We start from the raw sequence: 27,965 nt of genomic DNA on the forward strand, positions 1-27,965 counted from the left end.
CTGGTACCCGCATACAATGGAATATTCCTTGGCAATACAAAAATAAAATCTTACTATTTGCGACAACTAGAATGGACCTAGAGGGTATTATGCTAAGTGAGATAAGTCAGGCAGAAAAAGACAAAGTCCTGTAATTTCTCCTACATGTGGGATCTAACAAACAAATGAGCAAACAAAAAAAAAAACAAACTTAGGTACAGAGAACAAACTGATGGGTGCCAGATGGGAGGGAAGGTGAATGGAAAAGGGGAAGGGATTAATATGTACAAATTCCCAGATATACGGACAGGCTCAGGGATGCAGAGCACAGCATGGGGAACATAGTCAATAATACTGTAATAACTACGTATGGTGTCAGATGGGGACTGGAATTATCAGGATGACCCCCTCGCAAGATATATAAATGTCTAAACACTATGCTGTACAACTGAAACTAATATTGTTTGTCAACTGTAACTGAAAAATTAAAATTGTTTTTAAGAAGATGGCCAATGACCTCTAACTAGTGAGACCTAAGTCAGGTCTCGGTTCTTGTGAGACTTGACCATGAGCAGCATCCAGCGTGGCTGCTCACTCTCTCCCAGCTGCCTTGCTGCTTCTCTAGAAGTGCTGGCCAGTCTGTCTTGCTGGTTCCTCATCTCGCCGGCCTCTTAGTGCGGAAGTGGGAGCATGACACCCTGGCCCCAGGCCTCGCCGCCCCACGTCTCAGTGACCTCCAGTCCCCTGGCTCCACGCAGTGGTCATGCTGATGACTCCCGAGCCCACACCTGCAATCCGCATGACTCTGAACGCCAGGCTCACACCTTCACCTGCTCGCCTGACAACTCCACGTGATATCACATCGACACCTCAAACTGTGTCCAAACATACCTCCTGGGCTCGCCCTCAAACTTGCTTCACCCTCAATCTTCCTCCACTCGGGTTCCCGAGCAGCTACGGGCCAGAGACTATAAAATAATCTTTCAGTCTGTTCTTTCTTCCAGGCCTCACACATCCAATCTATCACAATCTTCATCAAAATATACCCAGGATCCCACCACTTACCACCATCCCCTTGGCTACCACCCTGCTCCAAGCCGCCTGGACCGCTCACCTGGATTACTGCGTTAGCCTCATAACTGCCCACTGCTTTCACCTTTGCCCCCATACGCACGACCGTCAACCCAACGGCTTTAAAAATCTATCAGAAAATGTCACTTGTTTTCTTAAATCCCTCCTGTTGTTCTCCATTTTTCTTAGGCAAAAAAATCCAAAATCCTTAACAATGGCCCATATGGCACAACCATCCAGCTCCTAACAGCGCCCGGGCCTTGTCTCCCAAGACTCTCTGTCAGTGCCTCCAGCCACGACCTCCGGGGGTATCATGCTCCCACTTCGGGGCCTTTGCAGGTGCTTAGACACTCTGCCCAGGTCTTTGCTCAAGTGGTCACGTCCTCAGGCCCACTCTGACTAGTCTATTCAAATAATGTGACAGGCTGAATTCTAAGGTGACCCCAGTGACCATCTAGAGTAGGCAGAACCTGTGTAACGATATCACTCCTAGGATTATTTTACCTTATGTGAGGACGAGAGGTGTTTTGCAGATGTAAGTAAGGTTGCTAAACAGTTTACCTTGAGTTAATGAAAAAGGAGATTATCTGGTGGGCCTGGCTCAATCGCATGAGAAATTCAAAGCAAGAGAAGGATTTTTGGTATTGTTGCTGGCTTTGCAGGTGGAGAGGGCCATGTGGAAAGGAGTATAGAGCAGCTCTTGACTAGAAGCCAACAAGGAAATGGGGACCTCAAGCCTATGGCCACAAGGGACTGAATTCTGCCAGTGACAAAAATGATCTTGGGAGAAGATTTTTTCTTCACGTCTTCCCAATGAGAACTCAACCCTGCTGACACCCTGATGTAGCTTTGTGATCCCCTGAGCAGAAAACCCAGCCAGACTACGCGAGACTTCTTCCCTACAGAAGTGAGCTCATATGTGTGTGCTGTTTTAAGCTGCAATGTTTCAGATAATTTTTTAATGCAGCAATACAAAATTAATACAAATAACCTTCAAATCTCTAGAGAGAAAGAAGATATTTGCAATGCCAATATCCACAAACAACTCAGATCCAGAAGATAAAGAACTCCTACAAAGCAATTAAAACAAAAGAACAGGCAACCCAATAGAAAGGTAAGCAACACACCTAGACATTTCATAAGAGGACACCCAAGTGTCTAATGAGCAAATGAAAAAGCATTGAATGTCATTAGTCATCAAGGAAATGCAAATTAAAACTAGACCTAGATAACACTCTACACCCACTGAAACCCTAAAATGAAAAAGACAGGAAGTACCAGGTGTTGGCCAGGATGTGGTACAGCTGGAATTCTCGTGCACTGCTGGCGAGAGCAAGCTGTCCCCACGCAGTGGGAGACCGAGCATCTGCAGAGGCTGAACACGAGTGCACCCAGCAGTCCCGCTCGTGAGCATGTACCCAGCAGAAATTAGCACGCACGTCCAACACAAAACAGGCACAAGAATCTTCGCACGTGGATTACTCCTAATCGCTTACCACGGCCTGGCTCTCCGAGGTCTCAGGCCCACGCCTCCCTCTACTCCCCCGCCCCCCTCTCTCTGTTCCATCCCCACTGATTCCCTTGCTATTTCTTCAACACAGCAGGAACGCTGCTCCTCCTCGAGGTCCTTTGCACTGGCTGTTCCCTCTGCGAGGGAATCTTTTGTCCCAGAGCAGTCCTCAATTAGGGACTGACTTTGCCCCTCAGGGGACATTTGGGAATGTCTGGAGATAGCTTAGATTATTGCACCTGGGGGGTGGCTACTGGCATCTAGTGGGTAGAGGCCAGGGATACTGCACAGGACACACAGGACAGCTCCCGCGACACAGAATTATCCAGTGTAGAATGTCCGCAGTGCTGAGGTTGAGAAAGCCACCGTAGGTATCACCGGGGTTCCATCCCCTACTTTCTCGGTGTCTTTGCTGGAATGTCACTCTCCCAGTGAGGCCTTCCCAAAGCAAATCGTAAATGACCCTTCAACTGGGCACCCCTTCCCACAGCCCGCCTTTGTTTCTCCTTAAAGTCATCCTCATCTGATACACCATATATGGGACTCGTTAATTGGTTACTGTGTCTCTGCATCCACCAGAATGTACACTTTTACAAGGCAGTGATTTCTGTCTGCCTATTCTCTGCATTCCTGGCCCATAGGACAGGTGCTCGAAAGACATTCGGTGGATGAGTATAAAACTAACTGAGAGGGAAAGCAACAGCCAGACTTTGCCACTGTGCCCAGCAATTTTATTTGCTCTCCGACACCGACTGAAAATTACACTGAAAGGTAGAAAACTATTGTTGAGAAAACACCGATAACTAACTACGGAGAAGTCCATAAAGGAAGACTTCTCATCTGCCTATGTTTGACTTGTTATAGTCTGCTTTCCAGGGCTAGTGTTTCGCTATTGAAATTCGACTTCCCTCTCTGTTCACGGCAATGTGCACTATTGTCAATAAAACTTTCCCGATCACGTGGCCTTGTCTGCAAATTTCTGTGCATAAACTCACAATATAGTTTTAACTGAGAAATTATGAGATATGTTCTAATATGCTGTTTATATTATAATACATACTCTACATTTTAAAAGGAAAAAACTTTAAATCATGAGACTTTCAAAAATAGAAGTTTCTAAATTTATATTTCTTAATTGAATTGTCTTAATTGTCCTCTGGGGCACAGAGACTCCATCTCAGCAACCGCTGCATTAGATGAAATTCTAAAGATTCTTCTCGACTGGCTCCTTGAGAGCAATTACAGCAAACGACCCAGAGTCCCAGCAGTAAAAACTTTTGTCCCAGGAGGGTCATTAACCTCCCAACTGTCACCAGCCACATTCATCACGATAAAGGGCTTTGGCACTAAGGACGAGAGAACAGGGCAGAAGGCATCGGAGGCCATTTCCAGCTTTTCTTTGCATCTGCATATCCCTGGCCTTTTCTTTCACCGTTCTACAGCTTTCTAAGGCTGCGGAATTTGGCTGGGCCGTGTAGCTGGTCTAAGGAAACGTATAACGGGCTGCTTGCTCATTGTGAGGCCAGAGGGCCCCTTCCCAACGGCTAGCCAGGGTGTTTTTGGAGGCCATTGTGGCAGAGACTTGAAGCCCCTCAATATCTATTGCCCCCTCCTTCTATAATGACAGAATATTTGACTTTTTATGGAACGCATGGCCACCCAGGATACAGACTATACTTCCCAGCCTCTCTGCAGTTAAGAGTAGCCATGTGACCAAGTCCTGGCCAATCGGATGTGAGCAGAAGCAAAGTGTGCGGTTTCTTTTACAGGGAAGATGCTTGCCCTTCCTGCTCTCTCTTCCCGATGGCTAAAATGTGGCCACGAGGGGACATCATGTTGAACCGTGTGGACAGGGGCCATACCTTAGGGATGGCAGAGCAACCGAATATAAAGAGCCTGAGCCCTTGACAGCTGTGTAGAGCAGAACCATCTGCTCGTTTAGGCTGCAACTATTCTTAATCACTTGTTTAAGGGTGAAATTATGTCAGTAACACAGATACTGACAAACTAGAGAAAATCCAGCAAGGGTGAACCAGATAACGTGGGGCCTGGGGCTTGTGTATTAAAATCGTCATTGTCCCTCTGCATTCACTGCAGCATTATTTCCAATAGCCAAGACATGGAAGCCACTTCAGCGTCCGTGGATAAAGATGTGGTACATATATACGACGAAATGTGATGCGGCCATAAAGAAAATGACATCTTGCCATGTGGGACGACATGGATGGACCTAGAGGGTATTATGCTGAGTGAAATGGGCCAGACAGAGAAAAACAAATACTCTATGGTTTCACTTATATGTGGAATCTAAAAAAAACAAAAAACAAAAAACCAAAATCAATGAACGAAACAGAAACAAAGTCATAGATGTAGAGAACAAACGGATGGTTGCCAGATGAGAGGGGGGTTCGGAGGATGGATGAAAACAGAGACAGGATTACAAAGTGCAAAGTGCCTGTGACGAAACAGTCACGGGGGTAAAGTGCAGCATGCGGAATCCGGTCAATAACCGTGTGTGGTGTCAGGTGGGTTCCAGGCTCACCAGGTGAGCACTTCTCAAGTTATGTAACGGTCTCATCGCTACGTTGCACACCCGAAACTAATATATCATATGTCAACCGCAACAGAAAAGTAAAAAAATAAATAAATAAAGATCCATTATTTTATGCATGCCAAGTTGGCAAATTTAAGTCCAGCAGGTTGCGGTCGGCAGAAAAATGGCCCCAAAGGCGTCCAAGTCCTGATCACCGGCACGAGTACGGTCCACTACGCGGCGGGGGGCAGGGGGGAATGACCTGCGCGGGGCCCACCGCAGTCATGGGGTCCTTTCTCTGGAAGAGGGAGACAGAAGAGGGCAGAGAGATGCAGCACGAGAAGGACCCTACGTGCTGTAACCGGCCTCGAAGGAGGACGAAGGGGCTGCGAGCCAAGGATTGCAGGTGGCTTCTAGAAGCAGCAAAGGGAAAGGAAGCGAATTCTCCTGACAGCCTCCAGAAAGGAAGGCAGCCCCGCCGACACCTTGATTTTTAGCCCAGCGAGACCCATTTCAGACTTCTGAACGATAGGACTGTACGATAACTGTGTGCAGGAAAGCCACTAAGCTTGTAAGAACTCGTCACAGCAACAATAGGACACCAACACATCCAGGACCTTTCCCGACGCACGGTAGGTCCTGGGTGCCATGGGAACACGAAGTCACCAAAACCGGTCTTGGGGCAGAGAACCGAGGGGACGTTCTAGAGAAGGTGGTGCCTGAGCTAAAGCTTGAGGTTCGAGCCACAGAAGGAAGAGGCTGCAAGGTGGTGCTGGGAGAGGGGCAGGCAGGTGGTTGGTTCTCTACAGGTAGAGGATGGGGCAGGCACTGAGCATGGGACGTAGGCGGTGCCCACGTTAGAGTGTGGACTTTATTCCCAGCGCCATGGGGAGCCTGCAGGAGGTTTCAGCCAGGCAGTGTGTGGCCTCTTCAAATCCGCCTCGGCAAAGCCCACCCTGGGCTGCCTGGGAGTGGATGGGAGGATGAGGCCGGAGGCAGGCAGGCCAGAAGAGGCTGCCGCAGCATCCTAGCCGAGGCGACCGAGGCCTGGACCAGAGGAGGAGACACAAGGACGGACCCGAGGAGTGGGCACAGTGGCCGCTGGCCTAGGCTAGGGGTGGCGTGGAGAGGGTAGTGGATGTCTTACTCGAGGTTCCTGGCACATACGTCCCTTCTACCACACCCCGAGTCTCCCAAAGCTGCTCTGCACACCTTGAAGCCACTGCAAGCTGCTCCCCCGTCCCTAGAGACGCACTGACACAGAAAAGGGACTGTCATCTTCCGTCTGCTGAGAGGGGCCCGGGCGGAGGAGGAGGGGTGTTAATCAGGGGGGAGACGGAGGGAAGGAAAAGCACCGCCATCTGCCTGGTACTTTGTGGGCAGGGGAGCGACGGGGATGGGGAGACGGAATTGGTGACCCCCATTCAGTTCAAAGTGTAGTGGTCTCAAGGTCTGAGCTGAAGGGACCCAGGTGTCCTCTGCGATGCCCTTGGTGGACTGCCAGAGTTTCTGTGGTCCCCACCTAAAGTGGCCGTGGGCCTTCTCAAACAAAGTGGGGTCACCCGGTGTGGCCTAACTGCACCGGGCAGGGAGCCGAGGGGTCGAGGTGTGGCCGTGGCACAGAGCAGAGGAGGAGGGAAGGTGGGAAAGCTGACTCCAGGACAAATTCGGGGTGGGGGGGGCCCCTCACATCATCCTATGGTCATCGCTTTCCAGGCAAAGTTGGGAGTAGAGGAGCAGTAAAAAATCATCATACATCCCAAATACTACACAAATTAAGAATTTTAAATAACCCATTTGGTCTTTACAACAATCATATGGGGGGGGGGGTGCCCATTATTATGGCCATGTCACAGACAGGCAAACCGAGGCCCAGACAGATCAAAAGGTCAAATGTAGCCAGTGCACAAGCTCCAGCCTGTGGCGTGTGGCTCACGCGTGCCCCCCACAGGTCGGCTGTCAGCTTCCTCGGGGCAGGGCCTCGAATGTGGCTTCTAGGACCACCCACCCCCACAGCCTCCCCAGGCACTGAGCCCAAGGCGGCTGATCCCTGCTGGCTGGTTTGCTCATCTGAATGAGCCTTTCCCGGCTCTGATGGGACAAGCCGATGATAAATCCCAGCTCAGGAAGAAGCTGTTGCCATAAGCCAGGGGTCAGCAAACTTTTTCTGTAAAGGGCCAGTGAGTAACTATATTTTAGGCTTTGTGTGACATCAGCTCTTCATTTCAGCCACGTGACTCAGATGCCTGGGCATGGCTGCGTTCGAATCAAACTTTATTTACAAAACGGGGTGGGCCAGAGTTGGTCCATAGGCCCGAGTTTGCTGAGCCCCACGCGCTTACACACAATTTGCTAAGATCCAGCTCTGGGGACACGGTGGATACTAGATTTTGAAGAATGAGCTTAGCGTTTTTCCTTCCTCCTTCCTGTAAGACAGCGAGCCAATTCCGAGCTGAAGGGAACGATGATATCGACACTTAATTTGGCATCTGCTGCCTGTCAGATACCTTACATTCATTGGCTGTAATCCTCAGAATAACTCTCAGACGAAGGTTTTAGCCCTATTTTCCAGATAAATAAAGAGGCTCAGAGAAGTTGAGAAAGTGCCCAAAGATCACACAGCCAGGAAGGGGTGGAGCCAGGATGCCGACACGAAAGCCCAGTCCTCGTCCCACTGGACTCTGCTGGCTCTCCCCCTGTCCTGGCCTCAGTTCCCCTGTTTATGAAGTGGCTTCAGTGGCTACTCAGCGAGACAACAGCACAAACACAGGATATGAGGGAGCCCAGGCGGCCTGCTGACCACTTCAGCCCAGGTAAGAATATGAGAGAAGCCGTAAAATAAAATAGACACAGAGAATATTTAGAGGGATACTAGACGGGAGGGGTGTTGGGGGGGACAAAAAAAAAGACGAAGGGATTAAGAGGTGCAAATGGATAGTTGCAGAATAGACATGCAGATGTAGAGTGTAGCATGGGGGAGATGGTTAATGTAATAAATATGTAAGGGGGAGGAGGGGGACTAGATTTAGCGGGGTGATCGCTTTGCGAGTTATGTGGATCTCTGATCACTATGCCATACGACTGAAACTGGTCTATTATTGTACGCCAGGTATAGTTGGAAAAAAACTAATTGAATATACGAGCAACAATGAATAAACTCATTGTAAATACAAGCAACTAATTGTCTATTATATTTCAATAAAGACGGAAAAAAAAAATTTGAGAGAAGCATAAATTCAGAGGTCATGATGAGACCATAAGCAACCTCTGGGGATTTGAGAAAATTTTGGAAGGTACTTGAACTTCCAGAAATCCATGGAATAGGGGTTTAAATCAATCTTATCTAAGTCTTTATAGTGCTGGGAGACCCCAGCCCCCCCCACACACACACACACACAGGTGACATTAGGGCTTCGCACCAAAATATAAGTAAAATGGATGGAGAAGGCAGTGCTGCTCTGGCTGAAATGGAAGGTGACAGGCCCGTGAAGCTGCTTCCTGCATGTCCCCCTTCTTCCCCCAAATCACTGGGCTGGATGATGCTTGAGGCTGATGATGCTTGTGGCCTTGAGATTTGATGATTATAATTAGATGGAAAGCATACTCCAACCCAGAGAGAGTGGATAACAGGGAAAGAAAACCCTTGGTCATGCTCCCAGGGAGATGGGTGCAGACCAGGCGATGTTAATAACTTGTTAATGAACATGCACTTGGGTGCCTCTGCCCTTGAACTCAAGGGCTGAGAGGAGGGATTCTCGCTCGTCTCCTCTCCACACGTGGCACCAGCGCTCCGTTCATGAGAACCCTTCCAACGACCACGGCGTGTGGGGAAAACTATCCAGGAGGGGACTGGAGAGGAAGCCGGGGCCTCGGGGTCAAAGCCGCAATCGAGCACATCTGCTTTCCTTTCGGGGCTCGCATGCTAGTTTTTGACGAAGTTGTACGATACCAGCTTGTAGCGTGAAATCGGCGAGAGCCCCGATTCTGAGGTCTGACGGGTATTTGACTGTGTGTGAGCCCCGGTTCCCTCACAGGCACAGTCACGCTTCACTGCCGGCCAACTTTGTTTTCCTCCGGGCCAAAAGCCCTACAAATGACGGTGGCGTTGGTCTCTAACAGGGCGTGTTATCTCAAAAACGAAAGTCGCTTCATACACCTATGTGGGATGCTACTCAATAGGAGGTACTCGACAGAGAGGAAGGAAGAGACTGGCACAAAAAAAAAAAAAAAAAAGTCAAGGGTCTGAAGGTGACTTGTCTATTTCTGTCCTAGAAGACTGGAACGATGACGATAACCGCTATGACAACAATAACTACAAGTAGCCAAAATGCATCGAGTGCTCACCATGTGCTCGGTGTCGTGATGCATCTGGGGTCTGTTAGGGCTGCCGTGACATGTACCACAGACTGGGCGGCTTATGCAACGGAAATTGATTTTCCCACAGTTCTGGAGGCTGGAAGTTCAAGATCGAGGTGCCAGCAGGGTTGCTTTCTTCTGAAGCCTCTCTCCTGGCCTTGCCTTTGGGTGCATGATAGTGTCTCTTCCTCCCCTCGTAAGGACACCAGCTCTACTGAATTAGAGGCCTCCCGGTCCCCCTCCCTCCCCCCAACCCCCGACTTCATTTAACCTTAATCACCTCCTTGAAGGCTCCATCGCCAAATACAGACACACTGGGGGTTAGGGCTTCCATATATAAACTGGAGGTAGAAGGTAAATTCAACCCACAACACCCGAATTGTGTTAATCATCGCCACTATCCTCCAGGTAGGCACTGTTGTTACCCACTTTACATTATACAGCTGTGGAGACTGAGGCTCAAGGTACAGTGCGCGGAATGGGATTCAAACGACGCACTCTGAGTTGGAGCCTGGACTCCTGCCCACTGGGCAATCCCGCCTTTTACAGGTGCTCCGTGGACTTCCTGTAAGCAGTGAGGAGCTGTCCCCTGGCGAGCACACTCAGATAGGTGCCTGGGCCAGTCAGTGATCAGCCGCTTTGGGGACCAAGAGTTTAGAAACGCAGGCTCTGCTTTCGCCTGGGAGCTGGGACACTACGAGCAGCTACCGGACACTCCTCCTTCACCTCATCTGTACAAAGCGGGTACTAATCCCCACCACGCGTGACTGTGACAGTCAAAATTGGGGACATACGTCAAAGGACGTGAGATCGTAAGAGACACGCGAATGCATTCCATTGATATCATCAGTCTTAGTCTTCAAGAGTTCTTGGCCCTGAAAAAGAGCTGAAGAAACCACGCAGAGCCATGCCTAGAGGGTCCCTTGTGACAGATGGGGTGAAGCGCTGGAGAGAGTTCTCAGGGATCAGCAGCACTGCAGGTACCGAGCAGAACTGACACGTTAGATGACGTGTTCGTCCCACAAAGGAGAAGAAAGGGTCAAAGGCCAGGAAGCAAACGAGGAGATAGTATGTATGGAAGCTAAGAAGAGGGAATCTTAAAACTTGGTTTTCCTGAGAAATTCAAGCAGAAGGAATAAACAAAGGTATAGTTGATGAAATTATTTGGCTTTGAAGAACGTTCTTAAAGTTTTTATATTACGAGGATAAAACAAGCTTTAAAAATATTCAGGAAGATACAATAAAGGTGAGCCACTACAGGCCATAGATTTTTCTGAAACAACAAAAGCCTCAGAAAACAGAACAAAAATTTAAAGGATTTTGAGAGGAAAGGCCATGGACCTAATAATTTTATGCCCTGTTGTTCATGCTTAAAGCTGAGAAAGATATTATAAGAAAAGGCAATATTAGAGAAAAAAATAAAAAATGACTGCTGGCGACTATACCTTTAAAGACAACATAAAGCTGCAATATAGAGAGTGGTGTGATATTACTATAAGGATTAATCCTCCGGTCAAAATACAAATTAAAGCCACAATGAGAGATCGCCTCACACGTGTCAGAATGGCTGTCAGCAATAAATCGACAAACAGCTAGTGTTGGCGAGGATGTGGAGGAAAGGAGCCATCAGCACTGTTGGTGGGATGGCAATTTGGTGCAGCCACTATAGAAAACAGTTCGGAGGTTCCTCAAAAAGTTAAAAATAAGACTACCTTATGACCCAGTGATTCCACTTCCGAGTATTTACCTGAAGAAATCCAAAACACTAATTGGAAAAGATATAGGCACCCCTATGTTCATTGCAGCATTATTTACAATAGCCAAAATATGAAAGAAACCTAAGTTACCCAACAATAGATTATTGGATCAAGAAGACTGGTACATATACACACTGGAATTATACTCGGCCACTAGAATGAAATATTACCATTTGCAACAACATGGATGCACCTAGAGCAAATTATGCTGAGTAAAATAAGTCAGAAAGACAAATACCACATGGTCTCACCTGCATGTGGAGTCTAAAGAACAAAATAAATGAACGAACAAAACAAAAACAGACTCATAGATACAGAGAACAAACTAATAGTTGCCAGGTGGGAGGGGACTGGCAGGGGCTGAGAGAAAAAGGAGAAGGGATTAAGAAGCACAGATTGGTAGTTACAAAACGGTCATGGGGATGTAAAGCACAGCAACGATATTGACTATATATAGTAATAACTGCATGTCAGACGGGTACTAGACTAATTGGGGGGGTCACTTCCTAAATTATATGTGTCTAACCACTATGACGTGCACCTGAAACTAATATAAAATCGTGAATGTCGACTGTAATTGAAAAATAAATTGAAAAAAACAGGACTAGACCCACCCCTCGATTTACACAGTATATTTTTACATGGTTTTTACACGTAGTCACTCTTCCCCATGTACGTAGACTTTTCACACGCGGTTTCCATTTACACAGTCTCATTTATGCGGTTCTCTATCATTTCCATTATTGGCGATTACTCTTTCTAAAAAACAGTAGCTTAATTCAGCAACGTACAAAGAACCAATGCTTACTAATACACAATGATCACTAGGACATTTGCAAATTGATGGTTGCGCTGCGGTTGGCAACAGTTGAAACTAATTTAACGAAATGTTAGATCATCGATCGACGGCTGTGGGAGTTGACAGGACACACCAGTTGCATCATAGTTTGATTAAATATACTCATAACTGACATGCATATTACTTGTGATTACATCACTAGCAGTTGAAGATAATACATCATAACTAAGTGTAGGCAAACACAAGGAACCGATATCATATGTGAATATAATATTTAAAATAACAATTTTAAAGGGGGCATATACCTATAGAGGTAAAAAAAAAAATCGATTTTTCAAGAAAATTGAAAACCTGGAAGTGACGCCACATAAAGCATCACATATAGCTACATGAGTACATACCTCCAGCTATTTCGAGCAACTAAGATAGTGACTGTGCCAATTAAAAAGAGAAGGCTGATTGTTTTAGATTATAGCATAGACACCAAGAGTGAATAAAATTCATTTTGGTTTTTCTGAATTTTCATTAGCATTTTTTTGTGAAAATATGTGAAATAAATATTTTTATGACGTATATTGGCCTGCCTCTTTAGTACTTTTTTTCGTAGTGGTGGACTCTTTTCACATGGTTTTCTTCCACGTTAAAAAAAAAAAAAATGTGTAGAATAGATTATGCATGTGAATCGAGAGGTGGGTGTGCAACTATGAAACAGCCATCTCTTCATAACTTCTAGGCAAATGTTTCATTTCATCAGAGGCTTATAGTTTTAAATTGTCAATAAGAGCTAATAAATTTGAACATAAGGAAAAAAAAGAGTTAATCCTCCAGTCAGTGGAACTGAATTAATAGCCTAAAAATAGACTCTCGTATAATTTTGTAAATGTAGGGATGATGCAAAGATTCATGGTAACATTGCTATTTTTTGAAACTGTACTGTAGGTTATAGCCTATGTGATAAAAAAAAACAAAACAAAACTATAAATATTAGTGAGGGAGATACAAAACTACTTACAGATGATATAATAGAAAATATTCCCTAGAAAAATTCTAATGGTACAAACTGTCAAACTATAAATGAGAGCAAAGTGGCCAGATAATAGAGCAACACAAAAATAGTGAGCGGAAGCTGTAATAGGAAATAGTCAAAATCGAATTAATGATAGCAACAAAACCTTGACTTTGTAAGAAATAAGATCCATATGGAGAAAACGATAAATCTTGACTGAACAAGAGACTTGTATAAATAGGGTGGTATACCATGTTTATAAATGAGAAGACTCGATGTTATAAAAATGTTAGTTGATTCCTCCCAAATTATTTTAAAAATTAAATACAGTCCCAATCACATTTTTTTCTTAGAATTTCACAAACTTATTCTGAAATTCAAAAGAAAAAACAAGACAACGTCGGAGGAAAAAAACAAGGGAAACTTTCTCACCAGATACCAAAAACACACTACAAAGCTATGTGATACACAAATCAATGAAAGAGAATACAGGCCCGGGTAGAAACGAAGGTTTAATACATATTAAAAGAGGTAGTTTACATGAGCAAGGAAAGAGACCTTTTAATAATCTGTGTTGAGACAAGTGGCTGTACATTTAAAAAAGATTATAAGTTCGACCCCCTACCTCAGAGGGCACACCAAAATAAGTGAGAGTAAAAAACAAAACCATGAAAATATTACAATAAAATATGAGCAAACGTTCATGACTTTGGGAGTTTTAAAGGTCTTTACAAATAAAATGTGTTTAAAGCCGTAAAAGAAAAACTGGTAAATCTGACCATTCGACAAGGCCTTGAATAACATCATGTTGCTATAATGTTGATGAGATGCTGTTGGAACTTAACTCTTGTTTACATTAGCCTCTGGCAAAACTGATGTCCTCACATGTCGCTTTGCCACAGTCTCCAGACCTACCCACAGTGTTAAGTGACTGTTAAGGTTCAGCAGAACAAAATGTTATATAAACAAGGTTACAAGGCAAGCAACATTCCAGAAGATACTTGTAACATATATAGTAATTATTATCCAGAATATGTGTATATATATTTGGTGGGAGGGGGGGGAACTTTCACATTGGTTAAAATAAATCAGAAGGACAATGGGCAATGGTAATGAACAAGCAATTCCCATAAAAGGAAATACTAATACCCAATGGTCATGTGAAAAGATGTTCAGCTTCATCAGTAACCAGAGAAATGCAACTGAAAAACAACAAAATAACATTTCCACCTGTTAAACTGCCCTAGACTTAAATATGATGATGCACTCTCAACGCAGCGCTGGTAAATCGCTATAACCATCTTGGAGAACATTCTGGCAATCAATATGCACATACCTTAGGATGCAGCAAGTCCAGGTTTCACGGTCTCCCTCATGCCAGCAAGAAGGCCTGAACAAGGGTGTTCATCGCAATCGCGTTGTGTGTAACAAAATCAGAAGACGACCCAAATGCCAACCCCATGACAGCAGAAACGACGGTCCCCAAGGGATGGGTGTTAACACACACACATACTCGAAACCCATGACAGATCACGCCTGGAGACGGGAAGCGGGCGTCTGGGACTGTGGCTAGCGGGCAGAGAGGACTTTAGTCTTCTAAACAACCTTTGAAAACCATCCAGGTTGTAAAGAATGTAATTCTCTTAGAGGGACTGAGAATAACTCACACTTGTTCAATATATTTAAAGTCTCGAAAAGGAGCTTGAGAAATACCTGAGTCCTAAGAAAATGGGCAACAGATGTGAGCATGTGTAAGGCTGGGTATACTTAAGTAAATTGATCTCAGGAGTAAAACATTGTTTGTTCAAGTTCCTGGAGATCAACTTAATAACCTGAGAAAGTAGCATTTCTTCTGGTCCCCAAGGACACAGCATGAGTCCAGTGACAAAGTCAGAATTCCCATATTCACGCCCCAACTCCACCACTTCTGAGCTGGTGACCTTTGGGCAAACCCGTTGACATCACTGAGCCTAGGATTTCTACATACATAGAACAGGATCACATGGCATGTCCCATCTACCTTTTTGGACGATTTTGAATCTTATATAAGCAAAAGTGCTCTGAAAGCTATAAAAAACTATAAAGACATAAAACAATATAACTCCACCCAAAACAGAAACGAACACCAGGATAAAGTATGTACATACTGAGTAATTAAAAACTCATTTAAAACAGCTGTTTTCCCCTCAAAATTTCTCATCAGTCTGATACCTCATGCCACATTCTAAAATAAGGCCCAGATGAAATAGCAAAATGAAACCCTAAAAAACAAACCATCATACAATAGTTTTTGAACACAAAGGAAATATTTTATCACACAAAAATTTCGAATTTCTTTACATCAATATAAGCAAAAATTAAAAGGTACACAATAAACCTCAAAAGCAATAAATATCACATTTAATATAGAAAGATCATTCACTAACTGCTGTGAAAAAAAATTCTCCAGTAGAAAAATAGACAATTTCCAGAATTATAAGCCAATAAACCCAAGAAAGCATGTGACCCCAATGAAAATCAAGGAAAATTGAAAACAAATGAGATACCATTTTTGAATACCAAATTTGGCTTAATACCAGTAATACTTCATGTTGTCAAAAATAAATTTGATGAACCCTGTAGAGCAGTGTCATCCAAGGAAATAGAGGCAAGCCATGCATGTAATTTAGAACTTTCTAGGATCCATGTTAAAAAGTAAAAACAGGTGACATTAATTTTACTGTATTTAACTCAATATATTAAAAGTATTATTTTAACTTGCTATAAAATTCTTAGCTAAATATTTTTTTGTTTGTTTTGGAGGAACACTCTTTGAAATTCAGTATTTTATACTTAATTCAGATACTAAATTTCTATAGAAGATGTTTTAAATTTCATAAAACATTCCACTGAAAAAGAAGATTCACATATTGTTCCAAACATACCTTTAAGTTTTTCCTCAGTAACTGAATTGATTATCGGGTTTTAGAATTTATTCTAAATTAAAACTGAACAAAACCCGCACCCTGAGTTTCTCAGTCATAGGGACCGGCCACATTTCACGTGTGAAAGCCAGGTGCGGCTGGTGGCGACCTACTACAGGGCAATGCGGTTCTAAAATAAATCTGCCCATGTAGATCCAGGTCCTGCCAGTAGGTGGACCGCAGCTCTCGGCCTCCTGAACCCTGATGCGATGGCTCTCGGATCAATAGTCATGAAAATGTCAACTTACCCCTGCTGCCCGCCCGTCCTCCGACACAGGCACCTTCCATTCCTCCGATGGGACCATCCTGTCGTCTTTTTCTGTTTCTGCTGCGACTGTTTTTCCACGAGGCCCATAGCCCAGTCCTTAATGGGCACGTTTTGAGCTTTCGTGCTCTAAACAGTAAATAACAATGGAAATAAGAAGAATGAGAATAAAAAGCAATAGTTTCTATCCCCTGAGCAGACCAGCCTGTGGCGCCCAGTGCTTTCTGTTCTTTATCAATAACCTGTACCTCTCCAGTTTACAGATTAAAACGCAGTCTCAGAAAAGGAAAGTAGCATGTTAGCGTCACACTATTAAGTGGCAAAGCCCCCCACCCCATCCCTCCGCCCCCGCTGCTGGAACCAGAGCTAGCCGTCCCTAAACCCTGCTCCCTCCCTTCTGCTGTTCCCTGCTGTGTGTGTTGTCCCCACCACCCCCCAATCGCCAGCAAGGACTCTCAACTCCCCTTGGGGGACTCGGGGCACTGGTGGCCCTTCTGGAGCCTTGCTCCTTAGGATATCCCGTCGAGATGGTACCAAGGAGAAGGGAATCAGCCCGTGAGAACCGACTGACTGTGTGTCAGGCCCTCGCTTAACTCTCAGTCACTTGTGAAATGGCAACTGTCATTTTCACCATTTTACAGAGAATAACCCGGGGACTTGCCCGAGGACAGACATTTTGGAAGTGAATTTGCGTCCCATGTTCTCCCCAGCTGACTGGTGCTATGGGGGCAAGACCACCAGACAGGGCATGTTCTCCCACGCCTCAGTCTCCCCCTCTGAGATTACCTAATACCTGTCCCATAACCGAGCATAATCCATCATGTGTCAGGCGAAAGTATTCGCATCACTGCTGTGTGCACCCTATGCACCAGGGGCCCTTTCAAAGGCAGGTGGGCTGTGAAGCACCTACTGCATCCTAGTCCCCTGCTAAGCAGACGCACGTATTTTCACTTCTAAGTCTCTCACGGTGCCATCATCTGCATTTTGCAGATTAGAAAACTAATGACAAAGCAAGGGAGTGGCAGTCAGAGCACTGAGCCCAGACCTAAGGTTCAAGTTCACTGCGAAGGCTCAGTCCTACATTCTCTCAGGCTAACATCAGTCTGGGTCAGGCACTGATGGGCACACAGGGTACAGAAGCGAGTCTAGCTAGGCCCACTCTCAGCCCAGCTCCAGAGGGACTGATCGGTCTAGGGGTGGGCCCAGGCGGCCGTGTTTAGTAGGCCAGGTGCACGTGACAGCTGGAGCCCATGGCCTCCAGCACGCGAGCAGTGTGGCACCTCCTTGGTGGTCCACATGAGCCGGGTAGAATCCCTCCACTGGGGCAAAGCCACGGGCCAGCCTGTGGGATGGGAAGGGACCAACAGTCCTGTGCTTTCGGCTTCCGCCTTCTCTCTGCCTCAGGAGAGCTGCCCACCCAGAGGCAAACTTGACGCAAAGCTAACGAGGCCTCCCTGGCTTGTGAAGGCCCCTTTCAAGACCGGGTACCTGATACCTTATTTACAGTCTTTTCTTCGAGGCCCATCAAGTCGTACGAGCTCCTGAAACACCTACACCAGCTGTGGTCCAGACAGGCAGGCGGCAGCAGGAGCCGACACCTCAGCTGCCAGGTAACGGTGCTGGTGCTTCTCAGACTCCCCACTGCATCCCCATCGCCAGGAGGGTTTGTTAAACTCTAGGTGCCTGGGCCCCGCCCTCGGAGTCTGAGTCAGCAGGTCTGGGCGGGGCCTGAGAGCACGCGGTTCTAACCATCCCCCAGGCGATGCTGCCGCTGCTGGCCTGGGGAGCACACTTTGAGAACCGCTGCTCTGTGAGCACGCGTCCCAGCTCCACCAGCCCCTAAACCCCAACTTCATGAGGCTAAAGCTGCTTCCGTGGCCAGCAAACACCCTTGACTTCTGCCTCCTTGTCCACCCCCTCCAGGAAGCCCTCCCTGACCTCCCAGGCCGGGCTTAGGGCCCCTTCTTCAGGCAGCCCTATCCCTCCTTTCATTCTCAAGCTATACTGCCGTGGTCAGTCACTTCTCAGCCGCCCCTACCAGCATGTGAAAAACTGGCCTTCGTCCTGGATCGGCCCCCTCCAGGCCTGCTCTCCCGCCCTTCAGTGGGCCAGACCCCTCTTGCCATCACGAGGCTCTGCATGCTGGATCACACTTGTCCCTCTTCAGTTTTCCCCAGGAGCACCTCCGCCTCAAGGTGATTTCCCGAGATCCACTGGAGAGGGCAATGCGTGCTGTGCTTTCACGAGGGAGACACAGGTGCCATGAGAGCTGGGGACTTGGAAATCTGTGTCTCCCAGGTAATCGCCTGGGACGCAGTGGCTGCTCCCAGCACAGCAGGCTCCGGAGCCGGAGCCACTTCCTAATTAGGTCAGAGCCGACAGGGGGGACAAAGGGATGAGGCGGGAGGGGAGTCGCTCTCCTTTCTAATCTCTCTCCAAGAACACGGTCCAGAATGTGAAGCTTTCGGTTTTGAAAGCCTCCACCTGGCACTTGGCCTCTGGTCCCAGTCCCCTCTCCCAGAGGTTCTGTCTGTCCCTGCAGCGCTGTCGGGTGCCAGGCTTTCTCCTCTCCTCCCCTGTCCCCTTCCCCTCCTGCGTCGCCTGCGGCTGCTGCCCCGCCCCCAGGCTCAGCCTTCCTCCAATAATCCCCTCTCCTCCCTGAATTCCAGCCTTCATCTGAGTCCCTGAAACGTCCGAGGCCTGGCCCAAGGCTGAGTCACCAGGGACAGGGACGCACACCTGAGGTCCACGAGGCTGCCTAGGTCTGCCTCAGAGACGGGAAAGGGGCGCCGCTCACCTCTCTGACCTCTGGAGGCCTCCTCCTGGGCTTGCCCGAGGAAAGACCCAAGGCTGGGCGTGGCTGGACCTTAAGCACCTGATTGATATGGCCCACAGCTGGGCAGCCTCAGGGCAAACTGGCGTGCCTGTCAGGCCTTCTGGCTGTTCATTAACGGGGGAGCTGAGGGGTCTCAGCTGTGTGGGGGTGGGGGGTTCTCTCTTACTTCAGGTTTATTTAATGAGCAAAGGAGCGGAACCACGCTCAGCTCCTACTATGAGCCAGACGCTCTACAGACGAGGAAGCAAAGCTTTATTACAAGTCGCCCCCTTTAGAAAGATCTTTCTCTGTTCATTCGAGTCTTGCTCACCCATTATAGGGAGTTCGAGGCCTCCTTCCACCACTTACCCAACTTCTCTGAGCCTTTCTTTCCTCGTCCGTAAGATGGAGTGAATAATATTTATCTATCTCAAGGGGCTGTAAGTATTAAATAAGATAACCCCTAATAAGAGCTCATTAAACATCAGCTATTTTTTCATTAACAAACGTTTATCGAGCACTCTGGCGTGTGTCAAATCCTTCGCTAAGAACTGGGGATTAAAAAATCTTTTTAAGGTGAAACGCTCTTTGCCCTTAAGTAATTCAGTGTAACAGGAAAGGGATAATATAGACTATTTAATATTTAGCTTCAAAATGCTTCCAGGTTTATTATCTTATTTAATTTTTATTTAACCCTATGCGGTAGCCATTATGAGGGACATTTCATGGGTGAGGAAATGAAGGTTCACGGAGGAACAGAGCAGGGGCCAGGGAGGCTGTCTGGGGAAAGCGCTCCTGTGAGCACCCACTCCACCTCTGAGACACGATGGGTGGGGTCTCCCCCCACCCCACCCCCGCCCCGCAAGCAAGTCTCTGCGACGCCAGCTACGTGGTCCATGGTTCAGTTCTGACACTACTCAGAGTTAACGCGGACCCCAGGTCAGAGGCTCTGTCTCACGAGAAGGCCCCCCCACTTCAGACACCAGTCACAAGTAGCAGGTTACCCACAGCTGCTGTCCGGCATGGCTACAGACCGAAGATCTCCACTACCCCCTTCCGCAGACTCGGTCATTGGCCGGAACAGCTCCCGGAAGTCAAACAACGGGGGGCTGGGCGGCATCGGGCACACGGCCCGTCCGAAGGCCCCGAGGGGCTGCAGGGTGTGAGGGCCCCACACATGCGACATCATGAGCTCTGCAGAGCGTCCTCTCTTTCTGAGGGGCCCTGCTGCACCAGAAGGCGGCTGAGGGCACTGACACCCCAGCTGTGCGACCCTGGGCACTTGTTCCCCTGGCTGCTCCCCCGACTCTCTTCCGAAACAGAGTGCAACAGTTTTGGGGCTGCAAGTGAAGGAATGCCTGGCTAGAAGTGGCCCGAGCGGAGAAAGGACGTTCATTAGCTCAGGGAATGAGCAGCCTGGGGCAGGTGGTTCCGAAGTGGCTTAATTCAGCCCTTGATGTCACTGTGGGCTCTGGGGGAGCTTCTCTGTAGTTTTCATTTTGTTTTGTTTTACCTTTCTCCTGGGGTTGCACAAACTCCTTTGAAAAAAGTGAGTCGATGTGGCAAAAAGCATACAGATGCATGAATGCCTGACATTTGGAAAACATTGATCTAGGGTGGCCTTGCCTGGAACTTTCTGCAATGGCCGAAATGTCCTATTATACGCCGTCCTCTGTAGTAGCCGCTAGCAACGTGTGACTACTGAGCACCTGCTATGAGGCCGGTGTGACTGAGGAACTCTATTTTTAACTCAGTTTAAGTTTTGCTGTGTGAGACAATGTGGATCAGGGGTGATAATCGTGATTGACAATGAATGCCTGAAACGTGTCTCTAGGAGAATTCAGGGGGCGACCTGCTGTGATCGATTATTAATGTCCGGCATGGGTGTGGGCGGGAGGCCATGGTGAGAATGCCCTTTATTGGTCATTGCTACACTAGATTCTCTTATAGGGTCTTTCTAGCCCTCACATTCCAGAATTACGTATTCTCCTCTAAACCTTCAGTAGAATTTAGTGGAACTGTTTGTCTCTGGTCTCTGTGTTCCTTTTAAAACCTCTTCCCATCTTCCCGTCTGCCCCTTTCCTGATAAAAGGAGAGACTATTGATTAGAGAGATTAACTTGAAGGTATTTACCCATACTTACATGCATTTGCCCAGAAACTACTGATTTCAGGCTTGTGAGATGTGAGTCACCATCTCTTTTTCTCAAGAAAGACACTGAAAAGCCACCTCTTTAGAGGCAGGGGGTCATTATCAACGGAAAAGGGAAGGACCCCTTCTGTTTAATGTGTGGCTAAAAGTGGGATGCTGGAAATAACCTCTTATCATGTGACCGCAGAGGTGGGACGTGCTGTCAACAGGCTTCCGCTGTCTTAGAGAGGCGTCCACAGGTTCCGCTGCCGAGGGAGGAGGCAGGGCACAGAGCAGCACCCTCCCCAGAGAAGCTGAATGCCAGGAAGGCTGGCAGGGTGCCCACGGCCCACCTCCCCCTCCAGCGTCCCTGCCAGGCGTGGAGGGCTGGGTCATGGGCTGACCCCGGCTGCCACTTCTGACAGCCTTATAATTACACTGTCTCTTCTTCAACTAACCAGTAACCTTTTGACTTTCTCATTCGGGAGCTGTGTGTGTGTTAGATGTGTTGTTTATCTTAGGCTGATACCCTGTTCATCATTTCCTTCTCTTCTCTTCTCTGGCATTTATCATTTGGACCACAGCCCGGGGTTGTCCAGGCCAACTCGGCTGCCCTCCCTTCTGCTTTTTCCTATCATTGAATCACCTTGAATAACGCTTGTCACCCCTCTGATTCCAGTTTCCTGCTTGTGAAACAGAATATTCTGATTGGATCATAAGACATGATGACATATAGCTCTTGAATCAGCTCACCATGCTTCTGTCACCTACTGTCGTCACTGCCTTTCTCAAGCCCTTCTCCTGTCGTAATTAAGACCGGGGTCCTAACATTCCGACATGGCATGCCAGCAACGCCCGGGTTCCCAGTTAGGGCGCCCTCACTGGTTTGCAGATGGCTGCCTTCCCACTGTGTCCTCACGTGGCCAAGACGGAGAGGGGGAGAGAGAGGGAGAGAGACACCTCGCTCTCATGCATTCTAATCGCCTCTCCAAGGCCCCACCTCCCAATATCATCACCTATGGGGGAGACACGAACCTGCAGTCCATAGCAGAACTCTAAGGATTTCCTTTCTACATCCAGATGTGTCTGGAAACTCAATTGCCAGATTAACTGATCCCGCTCTTCTCAGATGGAAGGTGGCAATAGAGAGAAATATGATATCAAATAGCTTATCATGAACTGGAGCATCAATTTATAAGTTGTAAATGGCATAGATTTTGAAAACATATAATAACAGTGTCTATTCTATTTGGCAGAATAAAAGCCATCCGAGTGGCAAGCACATGCCATACTAAAAGTTCCCGGGATTTTCATCTTTTTAACGCTCAGGGTGGGGCGGGGAAGCTACCTGGCCACTGTCACATCATGACGGGAGGGTTTCGGTGAGAGGTACGAGCCAGTGGGCGTTACTTAACCAGGCGTCCACCTCACTGTCCACTGCTCTAGCCCTGGCCTGGAAGAGGGCCTGGCGAGGTGCAGGTGCTCAACGAGTGTTTGCAGGACCATTTGAGAGTCATGAATACGCATCTCTGACGTGTCGGCGCACCTCCCCCCTGCCCCAGACAGGACGGTACCTCTCCCGGGAGTCTGCGCTGTCTGTCTCCTGGTCCGTCGGGGTGCGTGACCCCTTTGTCACGCCCATGATGCCTTTACCCAGCCCCGAACTCTGGCTTGTGGGAGTCCCTTGCAGAGCTGCAATGGAGAAGATAATGGGAACTAAGATCAGCATGTGACATGGTGTATTAGTCGGGCCTCTTTTGGTTTGCGAACAGAAAACAGGCTTAAGCAGCAAAGTAGACTAAAGTAGGGGAGAGGAGGGCCCCCAAAGTAGAACCAGAAGGGGCAATGGACGCTGCACAGGTATAAGCGACAGACGCCGGTGGCATGTGGTGGTTCACATGGCCACTAAGCCAACTCAGATGAAGGTAGGTTTGGGGTGGCCAAGGAGATTGTTAAGGTTCTGAAGCCTTCTGTGAAAGATGGATGAGCTGATGGACCGGCTGACGATTTCAAAGAGAATGAGCCATGAGGCGAATCCCAGGCTCAGAGCAGGTGGCCGAGAATGTGCAGAACGAGTACGTAGACGAGTGAAAGGCGGGAAGGAGCTTTGGCACACACGCTGGGAGCACGCCGGGCTCACCGTGGCAACGTGTTGAGTGGAACTGGCGGAAAGAGACAGCTTCCCGTCAGAAGGAGCTGTAGGCAAACCAAAGTCCTGCTTGGTCAGCCAAGGCAGAGGGACCGGGGACAGTCAGAGCTCAGGGCAGAGGCTGAGAATGCAGGGGGACCTGGGGACTGACCCAAAGACAAGGGTCAAAAGGGCAACGTCCTTAGAGCAACTGGGACGGACCGTACGCCCTCCATCCTCTGAGGGAGCACGGCTTCTCCTACGGATTCCCCGGAACCGAGGGGCATGAAGCCGGAAGAAAGCACTGCCGCCCGACGGACATTCTCAGACTGTAATTAACTCCTCTCAAAATCTCTGCCTCTCCAAAGCTCCATGGAATCCTGCCGCTGGGGAATTCAAATTATTCCCCTGCTTTTTTCCCTTTTTCAACAAAAGCATGCTGTGAAATTTATCAGTATCAATTAATATTTGTATCTGCTCTAATCCTTTATGTATTGAACCATTTTCCTTTTTGCTGGGTTTGATGTCAAAACAATAAATGGTACCCAGGGGTGGATGATTGCTCTGCTGGTTTAATAGGAACTTCTGGTGTTTGGCAAAACTCATCCCAACGCAGGCAGTTATGTTTAGGGCCCTGGAAGAACCCAACTGCAGCCACGGTCAGCCAGGTGTCCAGGACAGAGAGAGGCAGAGACGAGTTCCTAATTCCTGGTCCCCTTGAGTCCGGCGTTAGCACCCTCGAAAGAGTCACCGTGCTCCGAAAGGGTGCTATGGTTACCAGCCCTGCGGGAGAGATGTTGCCCGGCTGTCTACACAGCATCAAAGAGCTTGTTTTCTTAAATGATAATTAGAGCAGCTCCGTGGGAGAACCAGCTCATAAAGCTGCTCCCTGAGAAATCGCCCCGTCCACACACATGAGCCAGACGGAGTACTGTGACCAGGGGGGCAGAGGGCGCCGCTAATTAGATGTGACATCAGCGTTTATACTCCGCTGGCCCATTATGTCGGGAGAAGTAAATAAAGCTAATGGAACTTCCTTTTCCTCCGTGCCGGGAGCTGCAGAGTCTCCGTGGGTGTGTAAGGTTGGCCCAGAAACCCCTCTGCTGGAGCTCTTTTGGGGAACTAGAATTTATCACTAGAATTCTTTGGAGAGAGAGGACAAAAGCTACTTAACTAAATCGAATAATTAAATAGACCGAACTTGGTTCCATTTGTCAGAGGAGACAGAATTTTAGGGTGGGAAGAATGCGCTTTCCAGCCTGACTCCATGACGAGTGGAGGGTCCTCCGTGTTGGGAGAGGACGAGCCGGGGTCCCGCCTGCCACATGAGTGATGCCGTGTGGCGAAGACGGTTTGTGTATCGCCCCCACCTTCCCATTGCGGGGGGCTGGGGGCTTGCCCCATGCCGGACCCAGGCAGGCCACTTGGAGCTTGGTGCAGTGTAGCAGTCATGGGTTTTGGAAGCACATGGCTCTGCCACTTACGAGTTGTGTGAGCCCAGCGCCCTCATTTGTAAAATGGGGATAATGAAATGGGATTGGGTCGTTGTCCACATTCTGCGAGTTCAGACACCCGAAGTGACCCGAAGAGTGACTGGCCATGTAGCGGACTTCTCCCGTGTCTGTCTCAGCTGTCCCCTCCCTCGCTGACGAGAGGGCAGATTCTTCTCTCCTTTTGAGGCTGAATTATAAAAATACGGACTGCTACTATGCCGTCCCTCGCAGCTGCCTTCTCTTTCTCCTTCCCCTGTTGCCATGCCCACTCTCAGGGACCTTTCATAATTGTCGTCAACGATGTTATCCTAGTTCGGGAATGAATATCTATTTTTAAGGAGCCGATCTGGGAGGCTGAGCACATGAGGAATTACGGGGCAGTGGGCACCCCCGTCATGCACTGCAGGGCTCTGTGCTGGGGGCGGGGGTGGGGAAACAAACGTGTGACGTTTGATGATGATTGGTGCCATTATTATTATCGTGTGTATATTCTGCACCTAACACTATGTCAATACACTAAGGAATAAGCCCATTTAAACCTTATGGAGAAGGTGCTATATTGTACCTTTTTTATAAGGAAACCCAGTTCCCCAAATAGGACATTACCTGCCCAAAGCCACAGATTTATTGAGTGACAGGGCCAGGACTCAAACCCAAACTCTGTTCCATCAGCAGCTTTTTCCCCGGCCTCCGTTCCTCCCTCCTTCCATGGCTGGGAAGAGGCAAGGCATCCCAGAGGGAGGGAGATGGCTTAGCAGACTGCAGCAATGGTTCAGTGAGCAGGACGACTTTTACTGAGTGCCCACTGTGTGCCTGGCATGGGGCTAACAGCTCAATGCACAGTGTTTCACTTAATCCTCGCACAGGTACCATCATTACCCTTGTTTTACAGATGAGGACGTGAAGGTTTGCAGAAGGTAAGAACTTGCCCCAAGTTGGACAGCCATTGGCGGCCCAGATGGGATTTGGGTTCAGAGTCTGTCTTTGGAGCTGCTGCTGTCAACCACTGAGCCAAGGGTCCAGGGGCACTGAGGTGTTTAAGAGGTGAGAGACCAGACATGGCACGTGGGGCAGAGGGAGGTGGGGGCTGGGTTTCCGATTCAAGGCAGCTGTGTGCAGGATGCTGCCACTCGTCAAGACTGGGAACGACAGAAGAGAAAGTGTTTTTAAACAGTGTGCCTGAGCTGTGCTGAGGATGCTGTCATGCTGTCCAGTTGACGGCTGGTGTATGTGACCCCAAGGCTTAGCAGTTCATCTCAACTTAAAAATGGTTTATGTAGGAATTGTCATCACAAAAGTAGCAATTAGTGCCGCTGGTGTCAAAGCTTCCCCAGGATAGAAGGGAGCAGAAAAGGCTGCCTGGGACATAGGAAGTATGAGTATTAACGGTCTGGATGAAGTCAAGGGCTGCCGTTTGCTGGTGCTTGGCGCAGGGCATAGCACCTATTTGGCAAGTGTCTTTGGATGGATTAAAAATCAGAAGGAAGGCTCGTGACGTGGGAGGGCTGCTGAGTGGAGCGTATCAGCAGGGAGTCAACCAATATTTATGCGTGGTGCCAGGCCCTGGGCCAGGTGTTGAGAAGGCAGTCGCCAGCAAGATGCTGTTTCTGCCCTCAGGGGCTCATGGTCTTATCCAACAAACACTGGACCAGGGAAGTGCAGCCTACATGATAAGTACAGAACAAGTTCATTTACATGGCTTTTCAGGAAATCTGTGACAGCTAAAATATGTGGTTGAGGAATGTGATGTGCCAGCTGGTAGATTAAAAAAAAAAACAAAAAAAAACAAATCCAGAGAGTCTTTCAGAGATAGTATAAGAGATGAAATTGTCTAAGTTTCCCACAAAAGCGTGAAAGGACAGCTTTAAAGCCCAAAAAGAGTTTTATACGGTACGGCAGTAAGCCACACGCTCAACGTGTTCTCCTTCAACGTCCACGACGCACCCACATGGTCCGCCTGGAGGCAGAGCTGCAGAGTCCGTCAGTTACCGGTTCTGCACAGATGGGAGCTTTTGTCTGACAAGGCGAAAGTGAACAATACGTAAGTCCAGAAAGTCTCATCTGCTCCACGATGATGCACAAGACACAGAGTACCTCTGAGAAATGCATCTGCAGGTGGAATATGCCTGTCAATCAATCGGTCGATCGACCAATCAATCCCGGTCCCTCCACTCTCTTGCATCAGCACCCTCCCCATCCTCTTCATTCTTCCCTCGCGGCCAAGGCTGTGCTCCCGAACCCATTGCTTTCCCCTTGCAAAGTCCTCGTTCTATCAGTTATTTTCCTTTTCCGTGTCCATTTTTACCCTCGTGCTCTTGATTACTTCCTCCTTCCGTTACCAGGCTCGACCCACGCTTTTCTCCACTTACTAACTCTCAGTCTCACCTCCTCCCAAATCCCTTGGAGAAGCCCGTCTCTCCTCTTCCCTTCCCCTTCTCACTGACCCACTTCCTAAGCCTCTCGTCGTGCGGCCTTCCCGTCCGTGCTCAGTGAGGCGCTCTCTCACAACCGCCGATGGTCGCGGACCCTCAGCCCGCCTGTCTTTATGGAAACTGTGACGTCTGTCGGGTTGCGTCGTTGGCATTTCTGGTTCTGGCCGACGGGAGAAGCTGTGGGGAATCTGTTGGGGGCTTGTGCGACTCTGGAGGTGAAGACCCACCCTATCAGGACTCTCTCCCTGTCTCTGGGAGGATGTGATGCCTGGAGCTGGGCAGCCATGTTGTCATAGGAGTCACGGGGGCGTCCACACAGCCCTGGCCTTGAGCTGCCGGAACCCCCCCACCCCCCCACCCCAGAAACACTGACTTCAGAGATGACGGTGTGTAAGAAAAAGGCTCCCCCTACTGGTAAAGCCGCTTCTGATCCGATACTGGAACAACAGCGAGAGCATTGCACCTGAGGGAGTGTGTGCGTGCCCACTGATGAGGACCCGAGGTACAGAGAGGTCAGGAAGTCTTGCTTGAGTCCCTGGTCACAGTCAGACCCAAGGGAATGGACTCAAACCTGGCTCTGACTTCAGAGGCACCGGAGCTCTGCATACAGCACCCAGCGTGACAAAACGCCTCCCTAGCTGCGACTGACAGACGCTCCTCTGGAAAAACTACTTTTCCCAAGCTGCATAAATTCCTTTAAAATAAATTATTTGGGGCTTTTCACAAAG

General features: G+C 48.2%; 1 long non-coding RNA gene across 1 annotated transcript in view; it reads right to left on the bottom strand.

Moving 5' to 3' along the window:
* Positions 1–23,578, bottom strand: part of LOC120620403 (uncharacterized) — a 71,086-nt gene extending 47,508 nt beyond the window's left edge. Inside the window, exons 1-2 of the long non-coding RNA XR_005657844.1 lie at positions 22,759–23,578; positions 16,223–16,368 (exon numbers count right to left, since the gene is read on the bottom strand). This is a non-coding gene — a long non-coding RNA (uncharacterized LOC120620403). The remainder of the gene's footprint in view (positions 1–16,222; positions 16,369–22,758) is intronic.
* Positions 23,579–27,965: the final 4,387 nt, after the last annotated feature.

Source organism: Pteropus medius, unplaced genomic scaffold (assembly GCF_902729225.1).
Source record: "Pteropus medius unplaced genomic scaffold, Ma_sr-lr_union100, whole genome shotgun sequence".
Taxonomy (NCBI): Eukaryota; Metazoa; Chordata; class Mammalia; order Chiroptera; family Pteropodidae; genus Pteropus; species Pteropus medius.